This window comes from Salvelinus sp. IW2-2015, linkage group LG8 (genome assembly GCF_002910315.2).
Source record: "Salvelinus sp. IW2-2015 linkage group LG8, ASM291031v2, whole genome shotgun sequence".
Taxonomy (NCBI): domain Eukaryota; kingdom Metazoa; phylum Chordata; class Actinopteri; order Salmoniformes; family Salmonidae; genus Salvelinus; species Salvelinus sp. IW2-2015.
In genome coordinates, this window is record NC_036848.1 from 52796777 (window position 1) to 52810991 (window position 14215).

Below are 14215 nucleotides of genomic sequence, written 5' to 3' on the forward strand. Positions count from 1 at the left end.
TATGACTAGGGTGGCTGGTGTCTTTGACAATTTTTAGGGCCTTCCTCTGACAGATGGAGTATGCCTACAGCTCCATCAAATGGTTGCGTCAGGGACAACAGTTGTTGACAACTAGCATTGTAGCTAACTAACCCTAACCTAAACCTAAACCTAACCCTAAACCTAACCCTAACCCTAACCCTAAACCTAACCCTAACCTTAAACCAAACCCTAACCCTAACCCTAACCCTAACCCTAAACCCTAACCCTAAACCCTAAACCTACCCTAACCCTAACCCTAAACCTAACCCTAACCTAACCCTAATCCTAAACCTAAACCTAACCCTAACCCATAACCTAAACCTACCCAACCCTAACCTAAACCTAAACCTAACCCTAACCAAAGATTGTGGATAATAAGATAGTTTACTCAGGCTGTTTACCATTGAAAGTAGGGATTTCCTGTCCTGCGTGAACATGCTTTCCCGCATGAGTTCACGGTTCCTTCTTATATCTGGCATTCTCACGTGAGAGAGGGAACTGCTGCTCTGATCTACTTATTGTCCCTTCCTGCTTACCCACCCGTCCCGCCCTGATTAGAAAAAAATTGGCGGGTGAAATGTCTCGCCCTGGGCATCCCTGGCGAGACATTTCCATCACCGATTTCCATCACATTTCTCATCACCGATCTACACACAATACCCATAATGACAAAGTGAAAACATGATTTTAGAAATGTACTGAAAATGAAATGCAGAAATATCTCATTTACTTAAGTATTCAAAACCCCTGAGTCATTACATGCTAGAATCACCTTTTCATCCTAAAAAAACACCCTAGTCCTTGCCGTTGACAAGCATACCCATAACATGATGCAGCCACCACCATGCTTGAAAATATGAAGAATGGTACTCAGTGTGTGTGTTGTGTTGGATTTGCTCACCTGCTGTGTTAATTCTACTAACCTGCTGTGTTAATTCTACTAACCTGCTGTGTTAATTCTACTAACCTGCTGTGTTAATTCTACTAACCTGCTATGTTAATTCTACTAACCTGCTATGTAAACAGACTGTCAGTCCCAACATACCATCAGTATCACCACGCCGGTGTCCAACCACCAACTCATTACAGTTGTAAACTGCCTGGTATCAGTTCACACATTGTCAGATGCCAGCCTGTGAAGAAAAACATTTTCTCTATATTATCAATTGAGTAGATAGGTGGGGAAACAATTAAGTATCCTTGAAAGCATGAAGCCATAATAGCCATGGACTAACTCAAGGATAGTTGGGTTGATGTACTTCTCTTCTCATTAACAAGACAAACTACACTGGGTCTGGTAACATTCTGCACCTCCCAGTAGTTAAAATAGAAAATCACAGGTTATCTGACTAGAATGGACAGGTGGATCATCATGTGACACACACACACATACACACACACACGCACGCACGCACGCACACGCACACGCACACGCACACGCACACGCACACACACCAGCCTGGCTGATACAGTTCAGCCTGGCTGATACATTTGCACAAGGGGACTGAACGCACACACAGATGGATGCGTTCACACACCTGGTTGAACATGCAGAGAGTTGAACATGCAGCTGAAATATACTGGAACACTAGAACACACTAGTACACTGGAACACTGGAAAACTGAAACACTAGAACACTAGAATAGTGGAACACTAGAACACGTGCTGTTGAACAGCACAACATGCTATTATTATACTTGTACAACATTCTATTAGAATTACATTCTGAGACAGGCATGATACATGGAGGAACAGTGAAACAGGGAGCCTCTTGTTGCTAGTGATATTATTTATGTGAGCAATATCCATGATGGGCAGAGAATAATTATGATGCTAATGATTACCCTTTCCGTATTGTTTTAATTGATCATTTGTGCCTTAGGAATAGCCTATAATATAATTAAGACAGTTAATGAAATTGTTATTCCATCCACTGAGACAAACATTATTGATTTATAACTGATTAATATTTTATTTAAATAGTAATAATGCATTATGTTGTCTTTACTCTGCCTACAGTGTGAGTGGATTCCCTCTCTGAGCTGTAGATGTTTTGGAGTGTGACTTCTCTCTCTCTCTCTCTTTAAAAATCCCAGTCACCATCTTCTTTAATGTCGAACTGCATTCGAATGTCTTATCTCCTTGATTCCGCTCCCATGAACACATTTAGCAAGGAGATGTCTTGTGTCTGATTTACACTCTCTGCAGGCTTACTGAGGCTGCCAAGGTAGATTGGGGTTGTATCCCAAATGTCACCCTATTCCCTATACAGTGCACTACTTTTGACCAGAGTCCTAAGGCGCACTATAAAGAGAATAGGGTGCCATTTGGGACATAGCCAGGGCAATAATAATAAACCTCAGCACTTCCACCTCAGCATGCCGCAGGCGCCAAGAAACTCCCTCCATCATTATATTCCTCCTCTACCCCAGCATGTTACTGTACATTAACAGGTTATAGTCCTCCTCTACCCCAGTATGTTACTGTACATTAACAGGTTATATTCTCCTCTACCCCAGCATGTTACTGACATTAACAGGTTATATCCTCCTTACCCCAGCATGTTACTGTACATTAACAGTTATAGTCCTCTCTACCCAAGTATGTTACTGTCATTAACAGGTTATATTCCTCCTCTACCCCAGCATGTTACTGTACATTAACAGGTTATATTCCTCCTCTACCCAGCATTGTTACTGTCATTAACAGGTTATAGTCCTCTCTCTACCCAGTATGTTACTGTACATTAAACAGTTATATTCCTCCTCTACCCAGATGTTACTGTACATTAACAGTTAATATCCTCTCTACCCCAGTATGTTACTGTACATTAACAGGTTATATTCCCTCTCTAACCAGCTGTTACTGTACATAACAGGTTATATTCTCTTCTACCCCAGCATGTTACTGTACATTACAGGTTATAGTCCTCCTTACCCCAGATGTTACTGTACATTAACAGGTTTATATTCCTCCTCTACCCCAGCATGTTACTGTACATTAACAGGTTATATTCCTCTCTACCCCAGTATGTTACTGTACATTAACAGTTATATTCCTCTACCCAGGTATTTACTGTACATTAACAGTTTATATCCTCCTCTACCCCAGCATGTTACTGTACATTAAAAAGGTTATATCCTCCTCTACCCGCATGTTACTGTACACATTAACAGGTTATATCTCCTCCTCTACCCCAGTATGTTACTGTACATTAACAGGTTAGATATCCTTCTACCCCAGATGTTACTGTACATTAACAGGTTAATATCCTCCTCTACCCAGCATGTTACTGTACATTAACAGGTTATATCTCCTTACCCCAGTATGTTACTGTACATTCAGTTATAGTCCTCCTCTACCCAGATGTTACTGTAATTAACAGTATAGTCCTCCTTACCCAGTATGTTACTGTACTTAACAGGTTATAGTCCTCCTCTACCCCAGCATGTTATGTACATTAACAGGTTATAGTCTCCTCATACCCAGATTACTGTACATTAACAGGTATATCCTCCTCTACCCAGTATGTTACTGTACATTAACAGGTTACATGTCCTCCTCTACCCCAGATGTTACTGTACATTACAGGTTACTATCCTCCCTACCCAGCATGTTCATGTACATTAAACAGGCTTACTTTATGTCTCTCTACCGCAGCATGTTACTGTCGATTAAAGGTTTATGTCCTCTCTACCAGTAATGTTACTGTACATTAACAGGTTACATTCCTCCTCTACCCCAGCATGTTACTGTACATTAACAGGTTACATTCCTCCTCTACCCCAGCATGTTACATGCATGTACATTAACAGGCATGTTACTTAAAAGGCTTGGGCTTTGCCTTTGCTTCTTATAGCCCCTGCTTGGAAACACACGCACACACACACAGATTGTTTTAATGCAGCATATAAACATCACATGTGCGGTTGGTTCTGCCTCAATGCACCACATTAGTCAGAATCTCATTCCAGAGATGACAGTTGCTGCTGACGTTCATATGTATTAGAGGTATTGTATTAGAGGACATTGAGAGAATGATTGGAGCTAGCTGAGCCTAGCTCAAAAAATAAGCCCATTGGCTTGTATTGTTGGTCTAATCAGGAACAGTTGTTTTGGAGCCTGTCTCGCTCTCTCTTTAAGAATATCAGTCACCATCTTTATTAATGTCAAACTTCATTTGAATTTCTTGTCTTCTTTTTTCCGCTCCCATGAACACATTTAGCAAGGAGATCTGTTGGAATTTGCGCTTTGTGAAGGGAGAGATTGAGAACTTTGCGTTTAGACAGACTGCCCAATTATTATTTTTCACTAATTGGTCTTTTGACCAATCACATTAGATCTTTTCACATCGGATATATTTGGTCTGCCTGTCTAAACACAGACTTAAGAAAACATTGAGGTCTGATTAAAATTGCAATTTTTTTATTCCATTCGAGGAAGTTTAGGCTAAAGAGAGTAAAAATAGAGTTAGTTGATAATATCTTGTTCAAAACTCCATTAAACGTATTTCTGTTCTTCCGGATGTAGATGTAGTGAGTTAGTCTATAGAGAGAACGGCTATGCTCGAGTCCCAAATGGAACCCTATGCCCTATATATGGGCCCGGTCAAAACAACAAGGGCATCTCTCTCTATACAGTTGAAGTCGGAAGTTTACATACACTTAGGTTGGAGTCATTAAATCTCGTTTTTCAACCACACCACAAATTTCTTGTTAATTAACAAACTATAGTTTCGGCAAGTCGGTTAGGACATCTACTTTGTGCATGACACAAGTAATTTTTCCAACAATTGTTTACAGAGAGATTATTTCACTGTATCACAATTCCAGTGGGTCAGAAGTTTACATACACTAAGTTGACTGTGCCTTTAAACAGCTTGTAGAATTCCAGAAAATTATGTCATGGCTTTAGAAGCTTCTGATAGGCTAATTGACATAATTTGAGTCAATTGGAGGTGTACCTGTGGATCTATTTCAAGGCCTACCTTCAAACTCAGTGCCTCTTTGCTTGGCATCATGGGAACATCAAAAGAAATCAGCCAAGACCTCAGAAAAAAATTGTAGACCTCCACAAGTCTGGTTCATACTTGGGGAGCAATTTCCAAATGCCTGAAGGTAGCACGTTCATCTGTATAAACAATAGTACAAGTATAAGTATAAACACCATGGGACCACGCAGCCGTCATACCGCTCAGGAAGGAGACGCGTTCTGTCTCCTAGAGATGAACGTACTTTCTCATGGGTTTCTCATGGTTTCTCATGATTTCTACATGTTCTCTCATGATTTCTCATGTCTTATTCAGTTTCTTGTTTTTCTTTGTGCCTTTTGTAAATGAGCAACGGGGGTGTCACCATTAGATTATTTTTTTAGTCAACAGCAAAGGACCAGATGCTGGAGGAAACAGTAAAACGAGTCCTATATCGACATAACCTGAAAGGCCGCTCAGCAAGGAAGAAGCCACTGCTCCAAAACCGCCACAAAAAAAACAGACTACAGTTTGCAACTGCACATGGGGACAAAGATTGTACTTTTTGGAGAAATGTCCTCTGGTTTGATGAAACGCAAATAGAACTGTTTGGCCATAATGACCATCGTTATTATTGGAGGAAAAAGGGGGATGTTAAGCGGAGCGATACAGGGGAACCCAAGATCAGACTCAGATGAGGAAACAGGGATGAATTAACCAAAATATTTATTGTTACACAGAGATATGGAGTGCAGATCCGGCGAAGCTCGGATGAGTTGCAGAAAAACCAGATGTGGAGACTGAGGTTGGAGTTGGCTGAGTAGAACAGGGTAAACAGGTCCTGAGGGGAATCCAAGGTAGTGGTGGTGAGTAAAATCCAGAGCAAGGTAGTTGGGTGGTGAGATGTGGAACAGGAGACAGGAGCCAGAGCCAGAGCGGTAACTGCAATGAGAGGATAAACGGTGTCAAGCAGGGAAACAGGTGCAGCAGAGTAACAGGAGCTTACGTAATCATAAATGGCTAGAATCATGGACTGACTGAGTAGAGATTATGATCTGGCTGAGTGGAAGTGGCAGGACTGAGTATTTGTAGAGGTCTTGATTATGGAACGAGTTGCAGCTGGTAGGGATCTGCTCTGACTCCAGCACACCTGTCTCCAACCACACCTGTCTCCAACCACACAATCACACAGAGAGGGAGAGGGAGAGCGAGTGTACAGGGGGAGTAACTGCAGGTCAAGAAGACACCAATGAACACCAGAGGGCGTAGCAGGAGCAGATGTGACAGGGGATGCTTGCAAGCCGAAGAATACCATCCCAACCGTGAAGCACGGGTGTGGCAGCATCATGTTGTGGGAGTGCTTTGCTGCAGGAGGGACTGGTGCACTTCACAAAATAGATGGCATCATGAGAAAGGAAAATTATGTGGATATATTGAAGCAACATCTCAAGACATCAGTCAGGAAGTTAAAGCTGGGTCGCAAATGGGTCTTCCAAATGGACAATGACCCCAAGAATACTTCCAAAGTTGTGGAAAAATGGCTTAAGGACAACAAAGTCAAGGTATTGGAGTGGCCATCACAAAGCCCTGACCTCAATCTTATAGAACATTTGTGGGCAGAACTGAAAAGGCGTGTGCGAGCAAGGAAGCTTGTGGAAGGCTACCTGAAACATTTGACCCAAGTTAAACAATTTAAAGGCAATGCTAACATATACTAATTGAGTGTATGTAAACTTCTGACCCTGTCACACGCTGACCTTAGAGAGCCTTTTTATTTCTTTATTTGGTTAGGTCAGGGTGTGATTTGGGTGGGCATTCTATGTTGTCTGTTTCTTTGTTGGCCGGGTATGGTTCCCAATCGGAGGCAGCTGTCTATCGTTGTCTCTGATTGGGAATCATACTTAGGCAGCCTTTTTCCCACCTGTGTTTGTGGGTAATTATTATTTTCTGTGTGTGTTTGTGTGCGCCACGGTTGCGTCACGTTCGGTTTCTGTTTACCTGTTTTTTTTGTGAAGGTTTCACTTTATTAAAGATGTGGAATTCTAAGTACGCTGCGCCTTGGCTCATCTATGACAGGGAGTTTGAAGACAGGGATCGTGACAGAATTACCCACCACAAGAAGACCAAGCAGCGTGCGCCAACTTGGAGGACGAGCTGGACCGGGGAGGAGATTGTGGCAGGGGACAAGACCCGGTCACGGAAGCCTGAGAGGCAGCTCTCAATTTTTGGGGGGAGGGGGKACACAGGGAGATTGGCGGAGTCAGGGTTTAGACCTGAGCCAACTCCCCATGATTACCGTGGGGAGCATGTGACCGGTCAGGCACCGTGTTATGCGGTGATGCGCACTGTGTCTCCAGTGAGCATTCACAGGCCGGTGCGCTCTGTGCCAGCGCCCTGCATTTGCCGGGCGGAAGTGGGCATCCAGCCAGGACGGGTTGTGCCAGCTCTATGCTCGAGACCTCCAGTGCGCCTCCACGGCCCAGTGTATCCGGTGCCTGCTCCACGCACCAGGCCTCCAGTACGTCTCCTCAGTCCGATGAGATCTGTTCCGGCTCCACTTACGAAGCCTCCAGTGATGATCCCTGGTCCGAAGCCTCCAGTGATAATCCAGGGCATGAAACCTCCAGTGATGATCCATGGCCCGGAGCCTGTAATGATGATCCATGGCACGAAGCCTCCAGAGACGATCCATGGGCCGGAGCCTGTAGCGACGATCCATGGCACGGAGCCTGCAGCGACGGTCTCCGGTCCGGAGCCTCCAACGACGGTCCCCTGTCCGGAGCATCCAGCGACGGTCCCCAGTCCGGAACCTGCAGCGACGGTCCCCAGTCCGGAGCCTCCAGCGACGGTCCCCAGTCCGGAACCTCCAGCGACGGTCCGCAGTCCTGAGCCTCCAGCGGCGATCCGCAGTCCAGAGCCTCTGGCGACGATCCACGGTCCGGTACCTCCGGCGACGATCTACGGTCCGGAGTCTCCGGCGACGATCCATGGTCTGGGTCCACAGAAGCGGAGGGATCAGCGTGCGGAGCGGGGGCTACGTCCCGAACCAGAGCCGCCACCGAGGATAGATGCCCACCCGGACCCTCCCCTATAGAGTCAGGTTTTGCGGCCGGAGTCTGCACCTTTGGGGGGGTACTGTCACGCCCTGACCTTAGAGAGCCTTTTTATTTCTCTATTTGGTTAGGTCAGGGTGTGATTTGGGGTGGGCATTCTATGCTGTCTGTTTCTTTGTTGGCCGGGTATGGTTCTCAATCAGAGGCAGCTGTCTATCGTTGTCTCTGATTGGGAATCATACTTAGGCAGCCTTTTTCCCACCTGTGTTTGTGGGTAAAATAAAATAAAGTGGTGATCCTAACTGACCTAAAACAGGGAATTTTTAGTTTAAAAGTACTTGGCTAAGGTGTATGTAAACTTCCGACTTCAACTGTATGTTTACATTGCCACAGCAAGTGAAATAGATAATAAACAATAAAAAAGTATCTTTCTCTCTCTCTCACTCTTTCTCTCCTGCCTAATTGTAAGAATATGTGTACATTTAGAAGTTTTGCATGAATGTGACAGGATGTGTTTGTGTGTGTGCGTGTGTACGTGTAACAGTATAACTTTAGTCCGTCCCCTCGCCTCGACCCGGGCGCGAACCAGGGACCCTCTGCACACATCAACAACGAGTACCCACGAAGCATCGTTACCGCATCGCTCCCACAAAAGCCGCGGTCCTTGCAGAGCAAGGGAACACTACTTCAAGGTCTCAAAAGGAGTGACGTCACCGATTGAAACGCTATTAGCGCGCATCACCGCTAACTAGCTAGCCATTTTTCACATCGGTTACATAGGCCCCTATCTGTCTGTGTGTTCAGTCCCCTTATACAAATGTGTCAGCCAAGCTGAGCTCCGTACCCTTAAAATAACGCTCCACACAGGACCACCCTGTGTGTGTATTTTATTAACCTTTATTTAACGAGGCAAGTCAGTTAGGAAGAAGCTCTTATTTACAATGACGCCTGACACCGGCCAAACCGGACGACGCTTGGCCAATGTGCGCCTCTGCCCTATGGGACTCCCAGTCACGGCCGGTTGTGATACAGCCTGGAATCAAACCAGGGTGTCTTGTAATGACGCCTAAAGCACTAAGATCCAGTGCCATAGACGCTCTGCCACTCGGGAGCCCTGTGTGAGAGAGGCAGCAGCTGGGTCTGTCTGTTTATTCAGAGGCTTCATCTGCAGGCTGGCCTTCACAAAACACATCACTGATCAATTACACACACACACACACACACACACACACACACACACACACACACACACACACACACACACACACACACACCACACGCACGAACTCCCACTGCGACCAATACACCACAATTAACACGCCAACAACACAACCGCACACACACACACACACACACACACACACACACAGACAGACATGGACAGTTCAATTACCCACATACACACACGGACAGTACAATTACCCTCACCACCACCACCACCGCCACCGGAAGCCCCCCGCCACCCTGTCTCTCTCAACCCCTGCTGCTTTTACGGTCACACTGCAGATGGTGAAGAGACAAATCAGTACATCACACAGCAACATGTGAAAAATGATGTGTGTAATGAGGAACATCTGGACGCTGCACTTGAAGCTTTTATGAAACTGCTTCTTTCCGGTTACTGATAGGCGTGCACCCATAAGAAACTGACTGTTAGAACCGTCAAATCCCCATGGATAGATGAGGAATTGAACAACTGTATTGCTGAGAGGGACGAGGCAAAGGGAATAGCAAATAAGTGTGACAACACAGCAGACTGGCAAACATACAGTAAATTGAGAAATAACGTAACTAAACGAAGAGCAGAAGAAAACTATACTATGGAACAAAGATAAATTCCATAAAGAATGATAGTAAAAAGCTCTGGAGCACTTTAAATGAAATTCTAGGCAAAGAAAGCTACCATGGCTCCATCCTCCACTGAGGCAGTACATAACAAAACCCGTTGATATTGCCAGACACTTTAATAACTTTTTCGTTGACAAGATTAGCAAACTTAGGTATGACATGCAAACAACAAATGCTGAGCCTTCATATTCATTCATAATGGGCCAAGTAATGAAAGACAAGCACTGTAGTTTGAGTTCCACAAAGTGGGTGTGGAAGAGGTGAAGAAATTGTGGCTATCTATAAGGACTTCGTACCGACAACCTGGATGGTAAATTTCTGAGGATGGTAGCGTAATACATTGTGACTCCTGTGTGCCACATCTTCAATTTAAGCCTAGAAGACTGTGTGTGCCCTCAGACAAGGAGGGAGGCAAAGGTCCTTCTGCTACCCAAGAATAGCACCCTTTAATGGTTCAAACAGCCGACCAATCAGCCTGTACATTTTTTTTTAAATGTGTTTGATCAATGTTATTTTACAGCAAAAAGAAATTTACAACAGACTTTCAGCATGCTTATAGGGAAGGGCACTCAACATACTTGGTACTGACACAGATGACTGATGACTGGCTGAAATACATTTATAGTAAGAAGATTGTGGGAGCTGGTTTGTTAGACTTCATTGCAGCTTTTTTTAAATGTATTTTAATTWAATTTTTTTGTGAATTTTACCCTCTTTTCTCCCCAATTTCGTGGTATCCAATTGTTAGTAGTTACTATCTTGTCTCATCGCTACAACTCCCGTACGGGCTCGGAAGAGACGAAGGTCGAAAGCCATGCGTCCTCCGAAACACAACCCAACCAAGCCACACTGCTTCTTAACACAGCGTGCATCCAACCCGGAAGCCAGCCGCACCAATGTGTCGGAGGAAACACCGTGCACCTGGCGACCTGGTTAGCGCGCACTGCGCCCGGCCCGCCACAGGAGTCGCTAGTGCGCAATGAGACAAGGATATCCCTACCGGCCAAACCCTCCCTAACCCGGACGAGACTAGGACAATTGTGCTTCGCCCCACGGACCTCCCGGTCTGCGACAGAGCCTGGGCGCGAACCCAGAGCGTCTGGTGGCCCTAGACCACTGCGCCACCCGGGAGGCCCTTCATTGCAGCTTTTGATGCTTTTTAGGTCTCTCTTTACGTAGTGTTATGGTGTCTCTTTTGTCGTAATGTGTGTTTTGTCCTATATTTTTTGTTATTTTTTATATTTTTTATGTTTATTGTAATTATTATTTTTTTATTTTTTTATATATATATATTTTTATCCCAGCCCCGATCCCCACAGGAGGCCTTTTGTCTTTTGGAAGGTCGTCATTGGAAATAAGAATTTGTTCTTAATTGACTTGCCTAGTTAAATAAAGGTTGAATAAATAAATCAAATCAAAATAAACATCATTGATCATAACCTATTGCTGAAAAGATGTTGGTGTTATGAATTTGCATCCTTTACCTTATTATGGATTGAGAGTTACCTATCTAATAGAACACAGTGGGTTCTCATGCAAATTCAGATGAGTGTGGTGTACGACAGGGCAGCCAGCTAGGGCCGTTATTGTTTTCTGTTTTTACTAATGATCATACACTGACCTTGAATAAAGCCTGTGTGTCTATGTGCGCTGACAACTCAACCGTATACACATCAGCTGCAACAGTAAAATAATTAACTGAGACACTTAACATAAAGCTCCAGTCAGTTTTAGAATGGGTAAGTACCAATAGGCTGGAGCTAAATATCTCAAAAACTAAATGCATAATTTTTGGGACAAATCACTCACTCAGTGCTAAACCTTGTTTAGATCTATTATTGAATAATGTTGCTATTGAGCAAGTTGAATAGACTAAACTGCTGGGCGTAACCATAGATAGCAAGCTGTCTTGGTCTAAACATATAGACTCAATGGTCGCTAGAATGGAAAGAGGTCTGTCCGTGATAGGGCGTTTCTCTGCCTTCTTTACGTCTCAGTTGACCAGACAGGTCCTACAGGCCCTAGTTTTGTCGCACCTGGACTATTGCCCAGCTGTGTGGTCATGTGCGGCAAAGAAGGACATAGGTAAATTGCAGTTGGTCCAGAACAAACCAGCACGTATCAAATCAAATCAAATGTATTTATAAAGCCCTTCTTACATCAGCTGATATCTCAAAGTGCTGTACAGAAACCCAGGCTAAAACCCCAAACAGCAAGCAATGCAGGTGTAGAAGCATGGTGGCTCGGAAAAACTCCCTAGAAAGGCCAAAACCTAGGAAGAAACCTAGAGAGGAACCAGGCTATGAGGGGTGGCCAGTCCTCTTCTGGCTGTGCCGGGTGGAGATTATAACAGAACATGGCCAAGATGTTCAAATGTTCATAAATGACCAGCTGGGTCAAATAATAATAATCACAGTGGTTGTCGAGGATGCAACAGGTCAGCACCTCAGGAGTAAATGTCAGTTGGCTTTTCATAGCCGATCATTKAGAGTATCTCTACCGCTCCTGCTGTCTCTAGAGAGTTGAAAACAGCAGGTCTGGTACAGGTAGCACGTCCGGTGAACAGGTGAGGGTTCCATAGCCGCAGGCAGAACAGTTGAAACTGTAGCAGCAGCACGGCCAGGTGGACTGGGGACAGCAAGGTGTCATCAGGCCAGGTAGTCCTGAGGCATGGTCCTAGGGCTCAGGTCCTCCGAGAGAGAGAAAGAAAGAATTAGAGAGAGCATAATTAAATTCACACAGGACACTGGATAAGACAGGAGAAATACTCCAGATATAACAAACTGACCCTAGCCCCCCGACACACAAACTACTGCAGCATAAATACTGGAGGCTGAGACAGGAGGGGTCAGAAGACTGCTTCTACACCTGCATTGCTTGCTGTTTGGGGTTTTAGGCTGGGTTTCTGTACAGCACTTCGAGATATTAGCTGATGTACGAAGGGCTATATAAAATAAACTTGATTTGATTTGCATAGACAGCAAGGGCGGTTCGTTGCTCCAGTGCCTTTCCGTTCACCTTCCCACTCCTGGGCCAGACTACACTCAATCATAGGACCTACTGAAGAGATGAGTCTTCAATAAAGACTTAAAAGTTGAGACCGAGTCTGCGTCTCTCACATGGTTAGGCAGACGATTCCAAAAAAAGGGAGCTCTGTAGGAGAAAGCCCTGGCTCCAGCTGTTTGCTTAGAAATTCTAAGGACAGTTAGGAGGCCTGCGTCTTGTGACCGTAGCGTACATGTAGTTATGTACGGCAGGACCAAATAATATAGGTAGGAGCAAGCCCATGTAATGCTTTGTAGGTTAGCAGTAAAACCTTGAAATCAGCCCTTGCCTTAGCAGGAAGCCAGTGTAGAGAGTATAGCACTGGAGTAATATCATCAAATGTTTTGGTTCTAGTCAAGATTCTAGCAGCTGTGTTTAGCACTAACTGAAGTTTATTTAGTGCTTTATCCGGGTAGCCGGAAAGTAGAGCATTGCAGTAGTCTAACCTAGAAGTGACAAAAGCATGGAATACTTTTTCTGCATCATTTTTGGACAGAAAGTTTCAGATTTTTGCAATGTTACGTAGATGGAAAAAAGCTGTCCTTGAAACAGTCTTGATATGTTCGTCAAAAGAGAGATCAGGGTCCAGAGTAACGCCGAGGTCCTTCACAGTTTTATTTGAGACGACTGTACGACCATCAAGATTAATTGTCAGATTCAACAGAAGATCTCTTTGTTTCTTGGGACCTAGAACAAGCATCTCTGTTTTGTCCGAGTTTAAAAGTAGAACATTTGCAGCCATCCACTTCCTTATGTCTGAAACACAGGCTTCCAGCGAGGGCAATTTTGGGGCTTCACCATGTTTCATTGAAATGTACAGCTGTGTGTCATCTGCATAGCAGTGAAAGTTAACATTATGTTTCCGAATGACATCACCAAGAGGTAAAATATATAGTGAAAACAATAGTGATCTTAAAACGGAACCTTGAGGAACACCGACATTTACAGTTGATTTGTCAGAGGACAAACCATCCACAGAGACAAACTGATATCTTTCCGACAGATAAGATCTAAACCAAGCCATACCTTGTCTGTGTAGACCAATTTGGGTTTCCAATCTCTCTAAAAGAATTTGGTGATCGATGGTATCAAAAGCAGCACTAAGGTCTAGGAGGACGAGGACAGATGCAGAGCCTCGGTCTGACGCCATTAAAAGGTAATTTACCACCTTCACAAGTGCAGTCTCAGTGCTATGATGGGGTCTGAAACCAGACTGAAGCGTTTCGTATACATTGTTTGTCTTCAGGAAGGCAGTGAGTTACTTCGCAACAGCTATTT

The 14215-nt window shown here is 44.4% G+C and overlaps 1 long non-coding RNA gene across 1 annotated transcript; it reads left to right on the forward strand.

Annotated features, from left to right (window-relative positions):
* The first annotated feature begins 2077 nt into the window (after window positions 1–2077).
* LOC139028161 (uncharacterized) lies at window positions 2078–4496 on the forward strand. Its single transcript, XR_011480359.1, has 4 exons — window positions 2078–2519; window positions 2645–2731; window positions 2985–3029; window positions 3745–4496. It is a non-coding gene; the product is annotated as an uncharacterized lncRNA (long non-coding RNA).
* Window positions 4497–14215: the final 9719 nt, after the last annotated feature.